The sequence below is a fragment of the Mizuhopecten yessoensis genome, unplaced genomic scaffold (genome assembly GCF_002113885.1).
Source record: "Mizuhopecten yessoensis strain PY_sf001 unplaced genomic scaffold, ASM211388v2 scaffold716261, whole genome shotgun sequence".
Classification (NCBI taxonomy): Eukaryota; Metazoa; Mollusca; class Bivalvia; order Pectinida; family Pectinidae; genus Mizuhopecten; species Mizuhopecten yessoensis.
Genome location: NW_018480028.1, coordinates 446,441 through 469,099, shown reverse-complemented (window position 1 = coordinate 469,099; position 22,659 = coordinate 446,441). Strand labels below are relative to the sequence as shown.

Below are 22,659 nucleotides of genomic sequence, written 5' to 3'. Positions count from 1 at the left end.
TCTATCGAAGAACCATTCCTCGTTATTTCGTAAGCGGCCTCCATTTCTAAAGACAACAATCTTAGTTTTTGCCGTATTAACGGTCAATTTCCATGAGTTCGCATATATAGACAAACTATTTAACATATTCTGTAGCTCATTGGCTGATTCTGCAAGTAGCACCAAATCATCCGCATACATTAATAAAAAGAGACTGAGTTCTCCAAAATCATACGGTTTAACACCGTTAGCAATAAAGTCATTTTCAAAGTCATTTACATACATTGAAAACATAATTGGGGATAAAAATTCCCCTTGGGCGAGACCCATGTTGTTTGCAAAAAAATCGGAACATCTTCCCTTAGATGAGACACATGTCTTAACTTTTTTATACATGACTTTCAAAATTGATAACAGCCTTCCTCGAACTCCTAATATTACATGTACCTTTTTCGGGAATTTGTCAACCAAACATTAGACCAGATACATATTTTCATAAATTGATAGAAATGAGTTAAGCCACATTAGAGTACAATTACCTTACGCCATCGTACCGCGTGACGTCATAGCTCGTGAAATATATATCACGCGATAAAGTGTTCAGGTAATCCAGAATTTGACTTTCATTCCTAATACACCTCTTCGTTAAATACATAAGTAGTAAAATATTTGAATTCTGACAGGTCGGTAAGGGCCCCGTATATTACCCATAGTCGCCAAACAAAAGTCTGCACAACAGAGATCATCTAGGAATGGTGTAAATCAAACGTTAAACACGTATACAAAATCCCACAAAACAACACAAACCACCAAATACAGACAAAATGAGACTACCAGAACGGAAGTCCTAACCCGTAAGATCTCGACAAATCAGAAGTGATGGTGGCCATTTTGTTTTATGCGATCCTGATAATATATGTTCTTTAATTATCAATTAATTACCATTTACTACCAAGTTTGAACGAAATCTTATTACTATAACAAACATGTATATCTCGACCTTTGAGAAACAAGGACGACCGCGGCTATACTGCATTTCGAAATCAAAGAATCATTAGCGTTATTAAAGTCAGATATCAAATCCAATACATGTTTTACAATCAAACCAAACACTGACGAACCAGAATGGAAAACAACGCGTTATCTTGATATGATACCAATCCTGTTCTATTTTAACATCCGTGACCTTGACTTTGATTGGGGGCTTTCTTGGATTTTGGGACCCCATTTATATATGGCACGAGCCATTTATGATATAATGATATAAATAAACTATTATTTACCACCGAAATAAAATAAACACTGGTGCGTTTAAAAGATCAATACTTTTTATTTTGAGAGGACATCCACCCCCCATTTCTAGCAACAATGACATTAACCTTGACCTTAGTAACATTAAAAAAACTATTGCACATCCACATATAAGAGAATTAATCTTTCTAACCCACCAGTGTTTATTCTTTCAATGAGATCAGCTAAAACATGCTTAAATGGTTTGTATTAGGAACAATCTTTTTTGGTCAATAATATTAAACAAAAATTAGATTCTCATGTTTGACTTTTGAATTTTGAACTTTGACCTTGATATGACCTTGGCAGTAGCGTCAAACAAAAATGTATAACTTTAGAAAGTATGGCCAATGCATACTCAACATATAACTACCATCCATTAATGGGAAGAATGACTATAACATAAGTTACACCCATTTCTGCACCCCTACCCCCAGAATCTATAATTCCATTCTATATAACAATATACATAACACAGTGGCTACCTTTTGTTTCCCTCACTGAACTACAAGGAAATAGGTCTACAAAATAATGATATGTTACCCATGGCACATATAAAACAAGTTATTTGATCAATTTCTGTATTTTTTGAAATGACAATAAACAATAAAGAGTGGTTTGGGGGAAAAAACGATACTTTTTGCTGTTATTTGACATTTGATCTCTAGAGTGGAGGTCAAACTGTAAACTTTATATACCAACATTTTAAGTGATGCATACATGATCTATATATACCATCTAATTATTCATATGATGATGATGAGAAATGATATAGCACTTTCTGGACCCCTATCCCCTTCATTCAAAATCACATTTTTTGCGAAGTTAAGGTTATATATGACCCCACACAAAAAATCCCCAGTTGATTTCCCAGAGGGGTGGCCAGCTAAAATATGTTCTAGAAGGTCCATACTTATGAAAAAATGAGGCCACCTTCTGACAGCAGGGGGGTGCTCACTTAACCCCTCTGGCCCCTGGGTATGATTTATGATATAAACAAACTATTATTTACCACCGAAATAAACATTGGTGGGTTAGAAAGATCAATACTTTTTATTTTGAGAGGACCCCCACCCCCCTTTCCTAGCAACAATGGCATTAACCTTGACCTTAGTAACATTAAAAAACTATTGCACATCCACATATAACAGAATAAAGAAATGTTAGGACATCCCAATTCTGATATATTCTCCGGAACAAGACATAAGACACAGAAATATTGTTGCTTTTCAAGTTTTGCCTCACTATCTACCTAGCCTTATACTAACTACAGTATATGTGTTAGTTTACATGTTATATGATCTCGCGGGTGTAGTTTTAAACTAAACAATGAAAGTATAAGTATAATACTTATTTCAGTTTAACGATTGATAATTCAGAAAGGGTGTATACATCGTGAAATATGTAAAATTACATGTTGTTGTATCACTTGGCCATTTACCTATTGATCTCGATATCAAACTGTTTCCTACAGTGTGTTACACACTATCCTATGTACTCAGTGTGTCGTGAGTAATAAATGACAATGACTCCGAGGGACGGTTCCCTGACATTAACCGACGACAAAGAAGGTCACGGTTGCATTGTATTTACACCAGACTTTCACTACAGCTGGTGTATCGGTCCCTAGTGTACACAATGTTCATAGACTGTTCTGTAACTGGTGGGGTTGGGGTTAGTATGAGGAGGGGTCGGAGGACACGTGCTCTTTAAAATGAGGCTCGGTGTCCGGGGGTCCGGGACATGTACAAATTCCGGTGTTATAGAAAGAGGATACCTCCCAAAATTATACACAAAACTTTGGAAGGAAATTTCTAACGAAACGATGGCGTGGAGGCGGGTTAAAAGTTGGGGTGGGGGATTGGGGCTCTTTAGAAAAAGCATAAACCTCTCTGTTCCTACCCGGGGGTAAGGTGCTCGGAGAACAACATATACGCTATACCAACTCGTCCTACCTACTGTTCGTCCATTGTATGGTATATTGACAATTGATAGCGATCGATAACACTTGTACAGATCTCGGGGGGGGGGGGGGGGGGGGGGGGGTTACGACAGCTGTTCCGGTTTTATTATGTATTTGATACGTCAAATCTGACGATTTATTTCAACATTTACCCACATTTTGTACCATGAATAACAAGTACTAATACATATGTGTGTCTGTGTATACTTACAACTCGGTGTATCCTCCGCTCTGCACTCGTACGTCCAACCAAAACTTCACAAAGTCGTTGGTCTACCTTACACTATTTCCGTGAAGACTTTTACAACATGGTGGCTTTGTTTACGTGTAGGCTAAATGTAGGGTGTACTTGTATTATACGTATACCGACAGTTTAAATATCGCCATTCACGGTTCGTGTACCGGGGGCGATCATGTACGACTAGTTCACGGTAAATTGTATCAGTGGCTGACGGCAGTGGCTTGTATTACGTGTAACATATGTTGCGTTTATTAGTGTTTTAAAACCTACATATGTATCTTTAACATCGATCCATATTTCCCTTCGCTGAATAAATTCTATATGTGATGGGATACAGAAAATAAAATATCATTAACTCATGACTCCAGGAACTCAAATTTCCGAGTACACACATATTTCAGCGTGATAGCCAAGCGGATCTTCGACGTACACACAGAAGATAATCAAATAATCCCGCAGTTCTGAAAGAAAAGGCGGGATTTATTTGTCTGATCGGCACGAGGAAGCAAGCAGCACGTGCTGTTGAGTATAGCCGGGTACACGTGGCTAAAGAGTAGTTGGGTCATTATCTATGGAAGGGGATCAGCGCTATAATTATTTTTTATAAAATTAGTTCCTTCTGGTTTGGAATCTAAATCTGTTGCGTGTTCATTCCATGCTATGCCACTGTTCATTCCATGCTATGCTAGTTTTACTGATCGCGACTTTGTGTTAGCTTAGAATTCACTTCACTCTGTGTTTAAAAATAAAAACAATTACATAATAAAAGCTCGAAACTAACGTTGATGATGGAGCGCCGCTTGTCGTCTTAATGAGGAATTCATTCTGGAATTTTAGTTCTCATTAAGACAACAGCCGTCGCTTAAATCGCCAGCAAAATTCGCGGAAAATAATGCACGCTCCTTTAAACTGGAAGCATACCCGATTGTGGCAGTTGATTTTGGAAAATGCAGTCGACAGTGCGGTAAGTCTTGGTTATGACAGCAATTGAACTGTATTATATTTAGGTTTGAGCCAAAACTGTTTGTAGCGTAGCAGAAATCGTCATATTTATAGTTAGGATGTGGTAGCCAGAAATCCCACATAAGTATTTGGTAACTGGCAAAATGTTTACCCTCGTTACAAATGCATGTCTGAAATACAGAACTGATGTTGGTGCTGTCATAGCTTGACAAAGGGACAAGTCGGTCTTGGAAGGTTGCGACACGTTTAATACGTTGTGTAGAAAGTAAAACTTTGATATCAAGTATCCAATCACAAGTGTTTGATATTCTGACTGTAAATTGAGTATAATAACGTTACTTCAAAAAAAGTAGCCATACCCTTATATTTTACATGATTTTTATCTCAATATTTACAGTAAGAATTTCAAATACCTTTGAGCCATTTTATTTACATTTATTTCCTGTTCGCGCTTCATAATCAATTTTGATAAATTTGAGAAGTGGATGCAAATTTATATATATTCAGAACAGCATACAGTGATCAGCTAATTAAAACTAACAGCCTGAAATTAGCATAAAAATCAAGATTTAAATGTTCTACTGTTATTAGATCGTGATGACATCAGATTCAAACAAGTATGCCTCTTTCTATAGCTATAGTTCATGGGACCAGTGGTTATTGAGTGATATTGGATGTCGATATTGCTGACCAATTATCAAACATATTTTTTAATTAAAGTTAATTGGAAATACTTGTTCTAAGTCGTTATAAAAAAAATCATGTGCATTTTGTACAACATTTAGCAAATATTACTGAAATCTCAATGACATAATTGCTGTAGGTCTGGTTCGGTCAGCATGAAGTGATATACTGATCACTGGTTTTTTGACAGCAGACCGTCTACTTCCTTGATACTCTGAATAACTCCTACAGTGAAGAGGCATTTCCTGAACAATGGAGGTAGTGCATATAAAAATGTATCATGTTTCACAATGTTTGAAAGGTCACCGGTGTCAAAAACAGGCATCAGTTTCTTAAAAACTGGTCTTGAGTCATGATATTTCATGATGATTATATTTTATTCAGTATTCCTTTGCATTACTTTGTTTAAAATCAAATATATGAACATGTATGTAGATATATGTAATGCCAGCATACTTGTTGATAACTTTGTCGTAGTGATTGTTTTATTAACTTTATGTATATTGATATTATTTTTATGAAATTAAATCATTGACTGATGTAAATATGTATGTCGTTATTTATCTTCATCTTTGTACGTTTGCCTCACAACAGAAACGTATACGTCTCTGCTCACAAGTACCATTTATTATTCCCAGCCCCTACTCCACGAAGTCTGCAGAGGATGAATACCTCGGCCTCCATTCCCATTAAGAAAAAATGTGTTGGGTCCATTTCTGGGTACATCTAGGTAATACATGCATAATGTAGGCATCAATGTAGCTATAGGGACACTCTAATTAATGTGTGTAGATGCTGAATTCGACTTACATTTTAGACTCCAGTCACTTCCTTCTACATTGTCGTCAGTGCTAATTAAGAAAAGTTGTTTAAGTCCATATCTTTGTAACAAAAGCTATTATATGGGTAATACATGTACTTAAATTAATATGCAGGTAGGGTTGCTCTACTCATGATGAGGATGCTTAATCTGACCTTTCATTAATCACTTCGGTGCCTTCCTTTTATTTTAAATATAAATAACCTTTTACCTTAAAAGGGAATTGCATATCTGGGTAATTATAAATGCTGCATAGATATTAACTTTAAAATAATGTTCAGTGTTGCAAACTAAATATACTTGTCATTGTATTAGAGCAATTAAAGGTTATTTATTTAATTTGAATTATTCTGTTAGAAATATATAACCATTCATAATTGTATAATTTACCACAGATTAAGTCTGTGAATTTACTAAATTTTGTCGTGGACATCTGTTCTACGGACTTGTCTATGAAGCAGTGGATATTGATGACAGCACGTTTTTGTTGGGTTTGAAAGTATGTTTGATTTTGTTTCAATTGAAAATTCCTATTAAAAAACTCCTGTTTCATGTGTATGGACAAAAACACATAATGGTTTACTCTGACTGGCTCTAAAAATAACTTGTTAGGTGGAGGAAGTTGGTTCATATTCTTCTCTTATCTTTGACCTATCGTAATCTTGCCTCAAAAGCCACTTCAAACTCTTCTCCAAACTTAAGCTAAATTGTATATGTAAGAATAAGACATGCGCAGTACAGGTGATAAAGAATTATAATTGGGGTGGTGGTGGGGTGAGATTGCCATAGGGGGTAAGAGATTGTTAAGTTACAACAACATTTTACCTACATAGATGTATGAATGCATTATCTTATGATACAATTCCTTTTGCTTATTTTTTCACTTTTTTAAATGTGTGTATTTGAGTGGGGAAGACAAGCTCTACGCTCTGTCAAGATTAGACTCGCATTTAGTTTATGTGATCATTTTCTGGTCTTGAGCAAGTTCTTCTTGTGCAGGCCCTTAAAGTGTATTCTCGCACTGTCCCAGTCTACATCAATATTGACGGCATCATTAATATGTTCTTGAAGATATATTTAATTTATGCAGTAATGAATATAAGAACCTTAAAAATACAATGGTCAAAACGTAAACAAATAATGACATTGCGTCCGTACGGTGATCCGGATGCGGTTGGGGAGCGGTCCGTGTATATTTAAGACGATCGCAGCGCCGCTTGTCGTAATAATGAGGAAACCTCTCGTACTCCATGTGCTAGGTTATTAGTTTACTATTTAGCTATTTCTGAATAAAAAGTTAGTTTCGAATTTCTGTTTTTACACAAATGACGAAAGCATCAAATCAACCGATAGAATTTACTGATTATATACATCACGTGTCTGGAATGGATTAGATACTACAAGTTAACACGAAATCGCGATCGGTAAAACTAGCATAGCATGGAATTGAAAGTGGCATAGCATGGAATGAACACGCAATAGATTTGTAAACTAGTGAAACAACACAAATGTACATAGCATGGAAAATTGACACTTATCAACTAGATTCCAAACCAGAAGTAACTAATCTTATAAAAAATAATTATGGCGGTGATCCCCTTCCATAATTCTCTAGCCGTGTACCGTAGAGTGCGGACAGATTTTTTTCTTTTCACGATGGATCCTTCTATCAACGTTGCGATACGGGAACAGATATAGTGTGCATTGAAGGACTGCCAAGGACTCTCTAATTTCCGATAGGTTGAGTACATTTCAGGAAAACATGTCTACAGCTCAGAAAGAAATTTCGGCGAACCAGTATGCTAAATTCCAGCAAGACATGTTGTGTAAAGCGACACATAAGTTTTCATGGAAAGCTTGTGAGGACCAGTACAAATTTAATCAGAAAATTAAAGCCAAAATGGTGGAAGTGGAACAAAGTGTTCTCAAGGACGGAGAGGAGGCGAGGTCCAAAATCTTAGAAGGTATTAATATGCTTGACTATAGACAAAAAATAATATTATTGGCCGACACTTCCGAGTCGGGATGTAAGGCGGCCGAGGAATATCAAGCTAATCATATTGCTTCCGACTCCGAGGACGAGAAGCGGATAGACAGAGCCCGCGCCCGGGCTAATAGGAAGATGGCAGTTGCTGAAAAGTCCAGAGGGAGAGGCAGGTTATCCAAGAGATACTCGCCGTACGACAAATACCAGCAGAACCGTGCCAATCACCAACAGGAGGCTGGATACACAGCGGGACCGAGGGATGCTCCCAAGAGTTATACTTACAGACCAGGGAAGTGCGAGAGACCGGGGCACTGGCGCACAGAATGTCCGGAGAGTGCCGGTGTGGGACCGAGTGGTGGTGCTGTAGGCAGCATGTTAATTATAAACTTGGTTTCTCAGCATGTTGAGTCCGTCGTAGCAAAAACCTCTCCAGCGGAGGTGCAAAAACATGTGGTTTTGTCATGTAATACCGGCGATGCGGGGGTAAAGGAAGCTGACAATACTATATCACCTGTCGGAAGGCTCAGAGGTAGGATGAGTTACTGGGAGAAATCTGGGGCTTGTAGTGCCGTTTTGACAATAATTTCCGAAGGTTATAAGATACCATTCAGAGAAATTCCCCCAGATGTATTTTTGATGAACAACAGGTCTGCGAGAGAGAAGTTGCAAACTAAGTTGACAGGTTGGTAGCAAACCTAACGTGGTTAATCCACTTACGGTTGCTTTCACTAAGTCGGGAAATCCACGTCTAGTTTTGGATTGTAGACATATAAATGTATTCTTGCATAAGTTCAGGTATAAGTATGAAGACGCTAACATCGCCAGGTTCCTTTTCCAACAGGGCGGTATTTTGTTTACAATTGATTTAAAAGCTGCGTATCATCATCTAGAAATCTTCCCGGGTCATAGGAAATTTCTGGGTTTTCATACAATGGTCAGTGGTCGGTGTAGATTTTTTGTATTAAATGTGTTGCCTTTTGGCATAGCAACTGCGGGGTACGTGTTTACAAAGGTTTGAGAGAGGTAGTCAAACATGTCCGGGGTCAGGGTCACAAGCTAAGCATGTACCTAGATGATGGTATGGGTGGCCACTGTACTGATGAGGGAGCTAACAGTTTAAGCTGGTACGTACAGATGTGTTTGACTGATTTTGGTTTGATTTTGGTTTTCTGCTTGCACATGACAAGTGTAATTGGACTGGTCAGAGTGTCCAATGAGCGGGTAGAACGTCTGGTGTCTTTGTTGTCGCATACAATGGCGCTTGTCAGTGGGGGCCGGCTTCTATTCTCGGCTAGGTATATGGCGGCTATCATTGGCCTGGTCATCTCTATGCAGAACATCGCGGGGTCACGAGCTACGTTACGCACACGTAAGTTATAGGACTCGCACAACTAAATCATTTACTATATGTTATTACCAAACATTTTAGCTAATAACTTTAATATTTGAAATTCAACACCAGTGACACCTGTCTAGATTCATAAATACATACCTTGCAAAGGTTACAAAATGACTTTTTTGATAGGTTTAGTGGCATATTAGAGTGTCACAGCGTCCAGAAGTTGACAACCGGAAGTTTACAAGCAAAACCGGTGACCCAAAACAGAAACGCCCCCAGACATTTTGTCCCTGTGCAAATCCGCACACAGACATGGAAATATATCAAAAGCATACATTTTTCAAAAGTTAAATACCTGAACATTTCATTTAACTAAAAATCTGTCATCAGTTCCTTATTAAACTTCCTCAGTGGCCCAGTAATTAGCCGGAACTAATTTTAGATAGGGACTACAAACGTATGAAACACTTGCTGATTGGCTGATTTAGTTGTGTGAGTCCTTAAACAAATGTTTGTAAAGCCGAGCTAGCTGGAATGCGTGCCTTTTTGTTAGCGCCGCAGCTCTGAATGAGATTGTGCATTGGTTGGAGGACCAGAACGGTAAGGGTTCTAGATTGACAGACAATGTCACATGTTCAGCTGTGGTCTGTACGGATGCTTCGGTTGGGTATGGAGGTTTCGTTGGCAGTGTTGGTACTCTGTGGGGTAGAGACGACATAGACAAGGTATGTTCACAGTGTAAAGTGTTCCCTTGTATGGGTCACCCGTCAGGGGTAGTGCGTTTAGATAAGTCGCACACACACGGTTGTAAAAGATCCTCGGGGGCGGGACACCCTTTGGAGGGTGCTAGAAGCGAGACGTATACAAGAAGTATTTTATCCCCAGGTGTGGGACCACCTTTAGAGGCCGGAGATGAGACATGCACTAAATGTTGCGATGTCTCGCTGGGAGCGAGGTGTTCTTCGGAGGGGTCTAAATATACGGAGGTAAGTCCAGATACGTTCCCGGATGGCAAAGTTTCTCAATGCCAAGGAGATTGTCCCCGGGTGAAGGTCAGACTTTACATGAGTGGTAGCTTCACAGAGGTTAAGACCGGGGCGTTTATCTCATCAGAGTCTATTGGCTGTATCACACAGGGTAAGTCGAGGAATCTTCCCAGTAAAGACAATCTGTACGAAAAGGGTTGTCAAGTGGTGTTAGGCACGTGGGACCAACATGAGAGTTCTAACAGTTCTGTATGGAGGGAGATGGAAGCTGCTAAACGGGTATTGTATACAGCAAAAGACAGGATCAAAGGTGAGAAAGTTAAGATATTGACGGACAGTAAAAATACATGTTCCATCATAAACGTAGGTAGTAGAAAGTCAGAATTGCAGGGCATTGCTTGTAATGCATACGATTTTTGTCAGGAACACGAGGTACAAGTTTATTCGCAATGGCTCCCTAGGGGTCAGAACACGACGGCTGATTTTCTGAGAAGATGTACCGATTGTGACGATTGGCAGGTGTAGCATTGGGTGTTCGAGAAATGTGAGAGCATGTGGGGCCCTCATCAGGAAGACCGATTAGCTACCGATTATACTCGTAAATGTCATCGGTTTAATTCTAGATGGTGGTGTAAAAACACCGAGACTGTTGATGCGTTCACAGTATCCTTGGCGGGGGTGAACAACTTGTTGGTGCTCCCTCCTCGTTTGGTTTGTAAAACAGTAAATAAACTGAGAGAGGATGGAACTAGTGGAACATTGATTATTCCACGATGGAGATCGGCAGCTTTTTGGCCACTGCTATTTACTGAGAGTGATATAGCCAGAGGCTTCGTGTTGGGAAGTTGTGATTTGTCGAAAACAAACGTTACATTGGCAGGCAGACGAGATAATGGATGCTTTGGGAGGCCCGTTTTAGATTTTGATATGAAGGCCTTAAGGCTTGACTTTACCAGATAGACAGGTTTTGAGGTAGTGACTTTCGTGCTATGTGATATTTGTTTTAAAGGTGTGAGGTTAAAAGATACGGTGGACAGTGAGCTACGGGTCGCTCGTGTGACTGAGGATTCACCACTTCACAAGATGGCCGACGGGCTGCCAGAAAGACTTTTAATAAGTAAGAGTGACAATACAAACAAAAGTACTTTGGCTATTTTAAGCGTTGGGAAGCATTTGTTTCTTCTAATGGGCATTCGGCTTTGCCGGATATTGCTATTCACGTCGCTTTGTACATTAATCATCTGTTCCAGAACCATTCTCGTATGCCGTCATGTCAGCGTCTGTGTATTCGATTAAATGGACCCACAGGTTACATGGCCATGATGACCCTAGTTTGAATAGCTTCGTTGTGAGTTTAACGGAGGCAGCGAAGCGCACGGGACTTAAGATGGCTCAACACAACACGAAATATTGGTTAAAAACCATTGAAATCTAACTATTGTGTTTCCTATGATTACCCAATAACTTCCTAGACCTTAGTATAGCATCCGGCAAGCTCATCATTTTTTCCCCAAAAAACCATGGAAAATGCCAATTTTTTAAAATAAAATGTTCTCAACCTTTTTTGAGGCTGCATAATTATGCATGTTCACGTAACAAATAAGGACAAGAAAAATATGTTTCAAAATTGTATTTTGAACTATTTCCTTTTTCAATAAAATAACAAAAAAACTTTAAAAACTGGAATATCTTCCAAACTGAAGTACGTCATGAAAATGGCCGCTGATGACGATGTGTCGAGTAACCTTAAACCATCATGTAAGAAGGAGCCAGTAACTAGTGACATGTTGATTTCTTTGTGTGATAAGTTCACAGATTCAAGAGACCTTTTAGTAGTAAGAGATTTGTCTATGTGTTTGTTGGGGTTTGCAGGTTTTTTGCGTTTTAATGAGTTAAGCAATTTGCGTTGTAACGATGTTAATGTTTTCGCAGAGCATTTTTCATTGCAGGTCATGAACAGTAAGACTGATCAGTATCGATTTGGGAAAGACACTGTCATCAGTAAGGGTCATACATCGGCGTGTCCCTATGTAATGTTGAAGAGGTACGCTTACGCGACAAGTGTCGATTAATCAATAAGAATAAACCTTTGAGTTACACGGGTGCACGCGAGGCGATTCTGAAGCGTTTGAAAGTTGTGAGCGGCGATGGTAATTTTGGTTTACATTCCCTGAGAGCGGAAGGGGCTACTGCGGCGGCTAATCACGGATATGTAGCGGACTCGCTGTAAAGAAGGCTGTTGTTATGTTTGTAGGTTGTTTCGGGCATTAGCATAGATTAATCTCAGTTTTTTGGGGTTTTTTTTATTTTCAATAAAAGAAACGAAATGTGTATTATTTTGGAAAAGGCAATTACCTATTTCTTTGTATTTCACTAAGGGCACACGGGCTAGTACGACAAATGGATTTTTGTATTATTATTGTTGTGTTTGCGTAATAGTGGAGAGAAGACTCAAATAATTCCGCGGTTCTGAGAGAAAAGGCGGGATTTATTTGTCTAATCGGCACGAGGAAGCAAGCAGCACGTGCTGTTGAACATAGCCGGGTACACGTGGCTATAGAGTAGTTTGGTCATTCTCTAGCCGTGTACCGTAGAGTGTGGACAGATTTTTTCTTTGCTTTATTTTTCATTAGTAATGAAATATGCTAGACGAATGTCCATGAATAGGGTAATTATATAAATTTATGTTTCGACGTTTTGCGGGTTTTTCTTTTTTCGGAGAGTTTTTTTTATAAACTATAGCGCAGGTCCAGCGCTACGCATAGACTATCCTGCAGAGGATGTAATTGTTTTCCCGCCAAGTCGGACACAGATTTCCGAGGATTATCTGCGGGTTTTTTTCTGGGCGGCAGGTTAAGTTGATGACGGCGAGCTCCTAGTATATTTTTATATAGTTCTGCAAATATAATTGTGTCCTCAAGGTTCACTGTGCACAATGCAACATGTACTTTGAATATTAGAACATGCAGGTTATCGAATGTATATTGGGTGTCATCTTGTTTTCATTTTGTATAACGCATTAAACGCCGGGCTCTAAGGGCACACGGGCTAGTAAGGCAAATGGATATTTGTTTTATTGTTGTAATAGTGGAGAGAAGACTTAACCTTTTCAATCTCGAGGTGCTGAACATCTTCAAGAAGTGGGAGAACGCTCTAGGGGTCTTTATATAGTTAGTATACATAGAGGTTAATGACGCATTACTTCAACTGCAAAACGAAATGTATTGTCTTATTGAACGTGAACACATCAAATGACGTTTTTTAAGACTGAAAAGTTCGCTATAGCTGGAAGGCAATATAAATGATGTTTTTGAATGATCTACACTAATACCCAAATAATTGTTACGGTGTGAAATAGTGAAAAATAGAGACAAATTCAATCAGAACTTTTTATTACCTTTTGGTAATTTTGACAATATTTCGTTCTGGTCAAATCTGAATCGTATTAACATTGTTTGATGTTTTTTATCACCTTAAAATAATCATCTTCCTGTTGACCCTAAACTAGTGACATAAATACCGGCACAGGTAACTTCAAATAGGAATATATATCATTGATGTATAAGCTTTAAGGTATCTGTCATCTTCTACAATGATATTCTGAGAGTTACGTAATATTTCATAATAAATGACACTTGCTACACCCAGCAACTTGGACACCTATCTCAGGTATATAAATTCGGCCGAGTCAGGTCTCGAGAGGTTGCGCTCGGACTACCTGTGACGTATATGTACTGTCTGTATAACACTTTGTTATACTGTGGAATTCCTAAAAACAAAATAAGCTATTACAAGCATCTCTGTGTTATTCATTTGACCATCCGACAACCACACGATATTATTTAAACATTTCTCAAAATAATCGTCGTTACATAATGCCCGAGTGTCTTAGGACCCCTGTCCCACTGCTGTTGTAACGGGAGAGGAAAAAGCACGGCCAGACCGGGGTTCGAACCTGTGACCCTTCGATCTCTAGATGGACGCTCTTCCAATTGAGATACCTGTTTGCTACATTCATCAATCCATTTTCTCTAAGTCTTCGCTCCCGAAGACACAACTATTTACACCACATGTGTATCCAGGCGTATCCCCTTGCTAGATATACACCCAATGCTTGAAGCAAGGGTCGGTCACAGGCATCACTGTAACAGGAAATGGAAAAACTGCACGGCCAATTGATTTAAACATATCTGTTGCCCCAACTTTGAGCAGAGGATTAGGCACAAGTTATATCGACTGATCAACGCCTTTTCCTCTAGTACAGTACATAGTGATATTTACATGATAGCATAGAAACTATATTTTTCAATTATTATATTTTACTTAAAATCTGTTGCTGGATTTGATGAAAAGTTGCACGTGTCTGAATACTTCTGTATCGGTATCTACTGACAGATTTTCATTCCCAAATAAAAATAAACCTAAATTTACTGGATATAAATTATATTCAACTAGTTTGTGTTTTGAAATAGCGTAATTCGTACTATATTAAAAAGTGTACATTCTAAGAAAATATAACCAACTTCCTCACAGGAATGTCCAAAAGCGCATGATGGATTATCTACAATCGTAAAACGGAACAAATGTGTTTTCAAAGAGCTACACTGATGTCTGAGTTTCGTATGTAATATATTTAAATTGCGTTCGCGAAATAACAGTATTTAAAGATGACAATGTTCTTATTGTATTGTCTAACAAATTCCAAAGTTGTAAACTCGATGGCAAAAAGAAGAGTTGCTTGAGGAGAGTCTGAAAGAAGAAATATTGTAATCAAATTGGTTCCGTAAATTGTACCGATTGTTGTTACCCACTGTGTTTGGCAAAAGGGCCGATAAATAGCTGGGGGTTAAATTGTTTATCATTTGTTTCTCCTCTCTGATAATGTTTCTAAACTAGTTTCAAAATATAGTGAATCATTACCTTATAAGAAGGCAGACCTGTTATAACTCGAGCCGCCTCTCTTTGAGCTTTCTCTAATTTCTCGGATTCAAAAGTAGTGCAACCATCCCATAATTCACAGGCATATTCAAAAACTGGTAAAATGAAAGGTTTTATAAAATTTTAAAAGTGAATCTCTTTTCAACAAGTATTTGAGTTTTCGTAAAACATTAATCTTTTTCATAACCGGACTATAATCTGCCTCAACATGACTCACCCATTTTCCATTTGAATTGAAATATCACAAAAAAATGATAGGTATGTTTTCTTTCTTCTAAAGCAATACAAATATTATGGTAAATTTCAATAAGTTGATAAACAGGAGAATGACAAGGCATAAAACCTGACTGGTATCGATAAAACAAGTTAATTTCAAACAAATAATTATACAAGTGTTTGTAAACTACACGCTCAAAAACTTTACCAACTGTAGATAGTAGGGATATAGGTCTATAGTTACACGGCGCATTACGATCACCTTTTTTGAAAAGCGGCATAACGGTTGCAAGTTTCCACGAAGAAAGTGACATGTTAAAAAGTATTTCAAGCGGTTTGCAGATAGAGTTAGCAGTATACTTCAGCACATGATGACTTATCCCCTCCCCTCCCGAAGCTTTCCCTAGCTTTAAAACTTGTAAAACATCTTTTATTTCTGAATGATTTAATATCAACATCATTAACACGGGTTATACTACAAAAAGTATTATTAAGTAAACGGGCTTTATCGTCAACGTTTGAAAAAGTACTATTTGTTGCTGGGTCCGTCTTTGAAGAAATGTTTTGATAATGTGCACCGGATTTCATAAGTCATTTTACTAGTTTCCAATAAGATTTTGGATCAGAAGAACTACAATACAACATTCATGAGCACTTACTGCTCTGTCAATAGGTAAAACTGAAGACTCTTTGCAAGTAAGTGAATCTGATAGAAAAATGGGGTCAAGTAAACTAGATCTAGATGGACTAATTCTTGTAGGTTCATTTATAACGTTTTACAAGGAAAATGTGTTAATACAATCAATAAGGACATGGTTATTGGAAACAGTAAATAAATCAACGTTTAGATCGCCAATAATAACTACATTTTGAGATATATCTAATGCACTATCAATAGATTTTGCCAGAAATGATTGCCAGAGTATTCAGGCCTATAAACTGTATCAATTATTAGAATTGATCTGGGCAAAGTAATTTGTATCCATATGACTTCATCACAAGGGTATTCTATAGTTTGTAAGCGACATACTTTCAGTAAATTATTAACATAGACTAATAAACCCCCTACCGCAAAGTTTCTGTCTTGTCGAAAGGGTTCATGAAAAGCGGCTATATGTAATTCGTCAGTAGACACTTTGTCGTCCAAGTGTGTCTCAGTCAGGCATATAATGTGCTACTCACAAGCTATATCCTCTATATAATCTAACTTATTGCGAAAAAAGTTCCCCAAGTGCCGGGCCGGGATTGGATTCAACATCCATGTGCTGAAGCAGAAGTATAATAAAAGTAGCATAAAATCAAAGTTCCGAAAATTGATTAACATAACGTGATTTAATAGTGTGATCAAATTATTGAACCCGCCATGTAGTAATAGTATGAAACGAAATATTGAACCTATTTGCAACGTGTAAAAAATAAATGATTTCACAAAAAAATTGCCGTAGACCTTGGAATAGAACATTCCTATCGCCATTCTGTGACCCATGTAGTCATCACCCATTGTCCTCGAGGTCACAGAATGGCGAACAAATTTAGCACCAGAACATCGTGCAATCCAGCAACACATGAAATATATAAATAGTTTATATATACAATCGCTATAATACAGATAAAACAAAGTAACAAACACTTTGCATACATATTTGATTCAAAGTCAAAAAAACAAAAAACAAAAACCAAAAAAAACAGTGGCTTTGATTTTTAAAAAATGACTTTGAATTTTCTTTTAGCTTATATAAAATAGACATTTTATATGATATTTATACAGAGCAAAAACCTGACTTTCATTGAAGCTTTAAAGTGGAAACCATTGAACGGAATAGTACTTCCTACAAAACATAGATTACGCAAAAATAGGTTGAACTTATTACCAGATGTTAAACTTTTTGAAATTACACTTGTGACAACCAGGTCTCAATCCACAATTTGTTATTTTAAAAGCTGACGTTTAAGATTAAATTACTGTACAGTTTTTATAATGAGTATGCTTAACGACGACAGAATTGTACAGTACTTATTACTTGAACATAAATATTGAGCAGTGTTGACATTTCATAATTTCGTAGACAATAACGTCGACATATGATAATGCATCACGTGCACTTTCTGACAAATGAATCTGTACTTAACGACGACCATTGTATCTGTACTTAACGACGACAGAAAGATATTGATTAGTGCTGACATTTCATACTGTTGTAGACAATAACGCCGACATGTGATAATGCATCAATAGTTGACAAATGTATGAGAACTTAACCACGATAGAATGACACAGTTCTTATAACTTGAAAATAAATGTTGAGAAGTGTTGACATTTCATAAATGTGTAGACAAAAACGCCGACATATATGATAATGTAGTTTTTCCATACAAACATGCCTTTTGATTTTGATCCGGATGTAAAGGTGGTGCGGTGCGCTTGGCCAGGTTAATGTATCGTTGACTAGGAAGCTCAAATGGTTTGAGCAACAGGGGAACAGGAATCATTTAACCCTTTCACCCCTAGGTAACTTTAGTAGACTCTACCGTGCATTTATGGGGATGAGTCCATTATGGTCTACGGTGGTGAAAAGGTTCGATGGTGGTATTATTAATCGAATAGGACGTATATGTAAACTACTGTTTATAAAGTCCATCTGTCTATAGAGATGACTTGCAGAAAGGTTTGGTCATTTAGTTAACCCTGGTGAAAACCTACAACCTTTAATTCAGGCTACCTGGTATTCATATGGCGTTTGGTTCCGACTGTCTTGAGGGTCATACGACGTTCGGGTCTGACTATCTGATGGTCAATGTGACTTTTAATTCCGACAACCTCAAGGTTCATACAACGTTCGGTTCTGACTATCTAGAGGTTAATGTGGCTTTTAATTCCGACTACCTCAAGGTTCATACGGCGTTTGGTTCCGACTATCTTGAGGGTCATACGACGTTCGGGTCTGACTATCTGATGGTCAATGTGGCTTTTAATTCCGACTACCTCAAGGTTCATACAACGTTCGGTTCTGACTATCTAGAGGTCAATATGACTTTTAATTCCGACTACCTCAAGGTTCATAAAACGTTCGGTTCTGACTATCTGATGGCCAATATGGCCTTTATTTCCGACTACCTCAAGGTTCATACAGCATTCGGTTCTGACTATCTAGAGGTTAATATGACTTTTAATTCCGACTACCTCAAGGTTCGGTCAACGTTTGGTTCTGACTATCTAGAGGTTAATATGGCTTTTAATTCCGACTACCTCTAGGTTCATAAAACGTTCGGTTCCGACTATCTAGAGATCAATATGGCTTAAAATTTTGACTATCTCTAGGTTCATAAAACGTTCGGTTCTGACTATCTAGAGGTCAATATGGCTTTTAATTCCGACTACATCAAGGTTCATATAACGTTCGGTTCTGACTATCTGATGGTCAATATGGCTTTTAATTCCGACTTCCTCAAGGTTCATACAACGTTCGGTTCTGACTATCTAGAGGTCAATATGGCTTTTAATTCCGACTACCTCTAGGTTCATAAAACGTTCGGTTCTGACTATCTGATGGTCAGCATGGCTTTCAATTCCGACTACCTCAAGGTTCATACAACGTTCGGTTCTGACTATCTAGAGGTCAGTATGGCTTTTAATTCCGACTACCTCAAGGTTCATACGGCGTTTGGGTCCGACTATCTTGAGGGTCATACGACGTTCGGTTCCGACTATCTAGAGGTCAATATGACTTTTAATTCCGACTACCTCAAGGTTCATACGACGTTCGGTTCCGATTATCTAGAGGTCAATATGGCTTTTAATTCCGACTACCTCTAGGTTCATAAAACGTTCGGGTCTGACTATCTGATGGTCAACATGGCTTTTAATTCCGACTACCTCAAGGTTCATAAAACGTTCGGTTCTGACTATCTAGAGGTCAATGTGGCTTTTAATTCCGACTACCTCAAGGTTCATACGACGTTCGGTTCTGACTATCTAGAGGTCAGTGTGGCTTTTAATTCCGACTACCTCAAGGTTCATACAACGTTCGGTTCCGACTATCTAGAGGTCAATATGGCTTTTAATTCCGACTACCTCAAGGTTCATACGACGTTCGTGTAATAGGGTGATTTTAATACCGCGTTAGTTCTGCTGTTTCGGTATAAATAGAGTTGCGCGAAACCGCACCTTGGCGTCGTAGACAAGAAGCCACTAATGTTATATATACCTGTGTATGTATGTCCAATTTACCTGTGTGACGTCATTGATGTATGTGTTCATATATTGTGTCGTTTTGGTTGTGGTCAGTTTTGTTCGTGTTTGGCGGGAGTTAAATAGAGGCAGCCATTGCCGACAGGCGGACAGATGACTTTGTCGTTTTGGTACAGATTTTAGGTAGGTTCTTACATAAGTATGTACGTGCAATTAAAGCACTTCTATTGTAAGCAATTTCGTATGAATCATTTATAATTGTATGTTAACAACGTTTATATATCTAAATATATAAAGTCCACTATTTGATCACGAATACGTAATGTTTTATGAATAAATTCAGTTGTCTTTATAATTCATGTATCGTAAGGTGATCTATAATATATCGCATTGCTTTATTAGTTGTTTATTATATTTTCAGTTGATACATTGTCCTGGTAGTCCAGACGAAAGTCTTACTAAGACCCTTGACCCATTGTCAGGGTAGGTGTCAGATACTCATGTATTGATTGCTAAGTATATGTAAATGTTGTATGTATAAGTAATAAGTATTTATCATTAACTATTTATATACATCAAGTAACATCATAACAGCATATCGCTGTAATGATTTGTATGTCCAGATATTGCATATCATGGTTCATAGTAAATATATTTATGTAATGTATGTGAACTCTCATTTAAGTTGATATGCAATCGTGATAAATATATCAAATAGTAATGTACAACTGCCTGTGAGATTAGATAATTGTATATTTTATTCCTTTACATTGTAGGGTCTTTTGAATGACAAAGCTTTGTAAGCAAACACCATAATGCGCGCTAGCGGGTGATTTAAGTATATCAATAGAAATCTGAGCTGAAAGTTAGATTTGAAATTGTTTCGATGTTTCCCCGGGACAAATTTCGCGCATGGATAAATTCAGTGAACACTGTGAATCCGACCTTGCACTCCACGAGGGAGTTTTTTGGGATGTTGAATGTTCGAATTTGTGAAGGACCAGGCGTGAATTCATTTGTTGATTGTATGGGAACCTGACTACAGCCTCGTTATTTGACATGTCGTTAGAAACTGAGGAAACAGTGGCTGAGAGACGCGTGATACTGATACCGTTTGAAGCGAGTGATCTTGCGACGGAGCACAGGCAGGGGTTCGTTACAAATGTCTGAAATACATTTATGCCTTGGTTATGTTTATGTGTGCTACTCATATCAGTATGTGTATTTCAGACATTTGTAACGAACCCCTGTTGACCAGTGCAGTGTAACAGACGATATTTCTGATAAATTGCATGCCGGAGTGTTAAAGTTGTTTCCATTGCCGACATTGATGATTTCAACCTGTGTGCATTTTGTACGATATCGCAGACCTTATTCTTGTTTTTGTTGTAATAAAAATATTTTTTTTAATATTGTCTTTTTTTTGTCACATTTACAAGTCTCACAATGCCCAGCGATATTTCAGCTGCCGTCATGTTTATTTACATTGGATATTGTAGTTCCGGTCAGTGTTGTATTAATACGCTAATAATTATGTGTCTTGGTGCATGGTATTTAAAGTCCCATCAACGACACAGCTTTCAAATAGTCTATATATAGTGACAATGCCATGCATATGTAAATATTACAAAATTTAATTCTGACTACCCCGAGGTTCATACGGCGTTCGGTTCCGACTCTCGAATTTAATACTGATTTTAATTCCGACTATCTCGAGGACCACATGGCGTTCAGTTCCGACTACATATTATATGTATCTTGAGGTCAACATGGCCTTTGAACTATCTGGACCTATGTTGAGTTGAGCTGGGTACTGAGGTCCACAACCAAACTGTCACAGTCTAACCACTGAATTAAGCTCATCAATTTTTGAGAATGTGAACAGAATATTCGACGGATTTTCAAATAAACAAATATGTTGTATGAAGAGAAAAACTATATTTAATACCAATGTTTATATACAAGTATGACTCATGGTAAAACTAGAGGCCCAATGGGCCTGCATCGCTCACTCATCGCTGTGATCTTAAAACAGGGTCAAGGTCAAACTCATTTTAAAGAGGTGATTTTCATTTTCAATATCATTCATTCATATTCCTTTAACACCATTAAGCTACAAGCAAATAATCATGAATCTCTGTCTCTTTAAAATTGAACACGTTTTTTGTTCATTGATATAAAATTGAGTCGAAGATCTTGCATTGATTTTTTTTTTATAAATAATTAATAACCCTTCATCTGAACAAAATACTGACCAAATATCATCACCCTGTGCATCTTGGGTATTGAAAACCCCTTTCAGGTGTCCAACAGCAAAGGACCTTGAAAGGTTGAACTAACTTGATAGCAATTTATCCCATCATGCAACCGGTTAATTCACCCAAGGCTTCATGGTTATTTTAAGGTTTAAACTCATTGAACCACTGTGACCATTAATATAGGTCAAGGTCATTCATTTGAACAACTTATCCAATGAAATTATCATCAAAACATAATGTGTTTTTTTGACATCTTTGATCCCTATGACCTTGAAAGATCAAGGCGATTTTTTCCCCACAAAATCTGTCCAGCTTCATCCATATATTATGACACTAGGCCTGCAAGTTCTTTTTTTTACATGTTTGAATGGAAGTATTGTAAATTTAATTTGATTTAGCAAATTTGTTGGTCTGCTACCAGCCAAATATCAAGGCCCTAGGTATTTTTGTTCTTCAGAAGTTAAATGAAGATTTGTTTTACATATGTCGTCCCTATGACCTTCACAGTAGACTTGTTTTTTGGTTGCTAACGTTGGATCCATTCCAAGGAACTAGTCCAATATAAAGACTTCCAACCTTTTGCTTTGGAAATATTTGTTTGATCTTTTTAACTAATTGGCCGTGACCTTGAACGTGGATCAAAATCACTTTTTATTGCAAACTTTGTTGGGATCCATCCCAGCAAAATATCATGACCCTAAGCCTTTCGATTCTTCATAGTAAGACGTATCAAGGAAAAGTGAACAATGACAGACACAGCACCATTCAACTCATTTATCCCCGTATATTCATTATGAACTATTCCA

General features: G+C 37.7%; 1 protein-coding gene and 1 long non-coding RNA gene across 2 annotated transcripts in view; one reads left to right on the top strand and one right to left on the bottom strand.

The window, feature by feature from the left end:
* Nucleotides 1-3,829, bottom strand: part of LOC110442410 (angiotensin-converting enzyme-like) — a 16,648-nt gene extending 12,819 nt beyond the window's left edge. Inside the window, exon 1 of the mRNA XM_021486006.1 lies at nucleotides 3,444-3,829. The gene's annotated coding sequence lies outside the window, so the exon portion shown is untranslated. The remainder of the gene's footprint in view (nucleotides 1-3,443) is intronic.
* Nucleotides 3,830-19,519: 15,690 nt separating this feature from the next.
* Nucleotides 19,520-20,454, top strand: LOC110442403. Its single transcript, XR_002462014.1, has 3 exons — nucleotides 19,520-19,778; nucleotides 20,017-20,078; nucleotides 20,372-20,454. It is a non-coding gene; the product is annotated as an uncharacterized LOC110442403 (long non-coding RNA).
* The last annotated feature ends 2,205 nt before the right edge of the window (nucleotides 20,455-22,659 follow it).